This window comes from Penaeus vannamei, chromosome 15, assembly GCF_042767895.1.
Source record: "Penaeus vannamei isolate JL-2024 chromosome 15, ASM4276789v1, whole genome shotgun sequence".
Lineage (NCBI taxonomy): Eukaryota > Metazoa > Arthropoda > Malacostraca > Decapoda > Penaeidae > Penaeus > Penaeus vannamei.
Window position 1 is genome coordinate 29,678,107 of NC_091563.1, and position 2,994 is coordinate 29,681,100.

Here is a 2,994-nt window from a genome sequence, read left to right on the forward strand (position 1 = left end):
AAATCATGTGTAGTATTTACAGTTTGTTTTCCTTGTGTTCCTTTAGCCCTAGTTGTTTTCGTGTACGTCGTAGGTGTCTTGTTATGTTTTAGATTATAACTTTAATACATGTATACATGCTACATTAGCATATGTGAGTGACTTCGGTGCTTATGTACGTACGTACATGAACTGCATTTAGGGTATGCCGCCATCGTAAGAACGGATCTCTGTCGTAAGTCGAGGACCCCTGTATTTCATGATGCCCTACCTCATTACTGGAAGGGCGGTAGAGCATGGCATATATATGTGTGAAATTTATATTTATAATTCGTTTCTAACTTCACTCGAATATACCTGTTTACTAATATCATGGAGTTACTCAACGTCAAACCGCTATCTCGCTACACAGTGTATATGTATATTATCAGATATAATATGGACATGGCGCTTCCATGTTCGCAGCAAATATTACTGATATCCAGATAACGCGAGTCGTGATAACTGGAGTGCTTATATACGTCGACACACTACTGGATTGCACAGTCTGGGTTTCAAGAGTTTCAATACGCACATGCTGAAATCTGAATATCATATTGGACAACTTTACTCGTGTTTATTGCTGGTGTTGTTCACGGACTCGTCCCTGAACAGCAAGAGATGGAAAGAAGCGGAGTTCTACTTCAACACCGTGAACCACTGTCTCGAGAACTTCAAAAAGTTAGATTTAAAAAAAGACATTCTCCCTTGAGTGAAAATGGGCCGTAAAATCGGAGAGATTTCTGCTGAGGTGATCGCATTAGTGCAGAAGGAGCGAGAGAAGAAACAAGACGTGAAAATTTCGTGTTACATAGACCAGATAATTTCAGCAACTAACACTGACGCCACTCGAAAGCCATCTGGTGTCATAGGATGTAAGTATTTTCCTTTGAATTATTTTGCAGCTCATAATGATCATCTTGTACATATTTATTACTCATATAAGCATCTGTAATTTGGTATGTTATCTGATGTTTTCGTAAAACCTCTTAGATCGTTATATAGCTTTATATATATTCACAAATATTCTTGTCTGCATTTCAGCCAATGTTATTTAGACATTATAATCCTGCAAGATCCATTAGACGAGTGCATGGGCAACACGTGACCGACAGTACCCACACCCAGACTGTGGCATGACCACCTTGGCCAACCCGAAATCTACTGCAGACGACGGGGCTGTGAGCGCCATCTCTGCGTTTGGAATGGACCCCGGAGCAATGACGCCAACTCGCTACCTCTTCGGCGCCTTCGGTTGCCAGTCTCTCCGTTCACCAGTTCAGCGCAAAGAGCCGTATTTACCAACGCAGCCACCAGCAGCACATAATACAGAGAAATAAACTTGTAATAAGACTTGTGTAGCCATGGCACTCTGCTATTCAGAACACTATCGTAATATATACAATTCAGAATGATTCACGTTTATTGCACTAAAGCTAAAAAATAACTTTCACCTCAGAATCCTTCAACAGGTGTAAATGTCAAAGGATGAACCAATATTCGAAGTATAATGATTAATCAGAAATACACATTCGTATACGCAATCATGAATACACAGACATGCATACAGTCAAGCACAAGAGAACACTTGTATAAGAAAAAAGTTATTAGTTTTGAATTGGCAGCCTCATTAACCGAGTAAGTGAAACAGTAATGGCTTTCGTACTTCATGTGTCTCGTAGAATCTATGCAAATTGCAATTCTACACTTTATATGTTAAAATAATTGAACCTCAAATTAAAATGACTAAGTTTAATCTAAAACGACTCTTTCACTAAAACATCTGAAATTGAATTTGAAATAACTAAAGGTTAATTTTTGAATAGCTCAAGTTATTTGAAATACCTCTGGGTTAAATAAAAACATTTGATAAGTTAAGTTTAATTTAAAATATTTCATGTACTTTAAAATACGTCGTTTTTATCAATACATGCAAACTATATATGATGAATTGATGCCAAACTGAAACAGCAGAACTAGATTTATATCAGATTTATAATAATCATAAACTGATTCTTATTAACTTCAAAATATAATTTTACAATTTAAAAATGTATTGTTAAAATAAATGTTTGATTTAAATGATTGCTGTATATTTTCTCCAAAAATAGTACTACCAGGCGTAGTACTATTCCTAGTATCTCAGTGTATTAATAAATGATAATGATACCAAATATGAAATTATCTTTCCTTTGAATTTAATTTCAGAATTTCAAATAATAACAATAAAGACAAGAATAGGAATAGCGTTAATGAAATATCAATATTGGTAGTGAAATAATGATAATGAGATAAGGGCGAAAGCAATGATAATAATGACAATAGTGATGATAATAACAAAAACAATACTTATAACAAATTAGTAAGTTCTCGTTCTTGCTGTAATGAAACATGGATATATTGTTTATATACAAAAATAAATATAAGTATAACTATTTGATGAGGATTATCACAGTAATGATGATACTAAAAAATATAACAAAAATAACAACGATAATGATAGTAATGTTGATAATAAGGGTGATAATATTTATAATGATAATGATAATAGAAATAATAATAAAATGATAATACTAGCAATAACAATAACATTTATAATGATAATATGAATAGTAATAATAATAAAAATGATAATAATGCTAACAATAAGAATATTCATAATACAGAGAATAATGATGATAACGATCATGGTGACAATAATGATAATAACAATTATCATATTGGTAATGATAATGATCATCATCATCATAATAATGATAGTAGTATTACGTTATTATTATAGTAATAATATTGGCGATGTTACCATAGAATACTGCATCTACTACTACTGTTACTACTTACTATTGATATTCATACAATGATGACAATGAGAATATTAAAAATACTTGGAATTAGATAATGCTAAGGAAGGGCAAACCTCTGGCAACTATATACATACACATTTGTAAGAAAAAGTTTACAAAAAAAAAAAAAATA

General features: G+C 32.6%; 1 long non-coding RNA gene across 1 annotated transcript in view; it reads left to right on the plus strand.

Moving 5' to 3' along the window:
* Positions 1 to 2,100, plus strand: part of LOC113814818 (uncharacterized) — a 2,849-nt gene extending 749 nt beyond the window's left edge. The window contains exons 1-3 of the long non-coding RNA XR_011399098.1: positions 1 to 182; positions 225 to 893; positions 1,063 to 2,100. The exon at positions 1 to 182 is cut by the window's left edge and continues 749 nt beyond it. This is a non-coding gene — a long non-coding RNA (uncharacterized lncRNA). The remainder of the gene's footprint in view (positions 183 to 224; positions 894 to 1,062) is intronic.
* Positions 2,101 to 2,994: the final 894 nt, after the last annotated feature.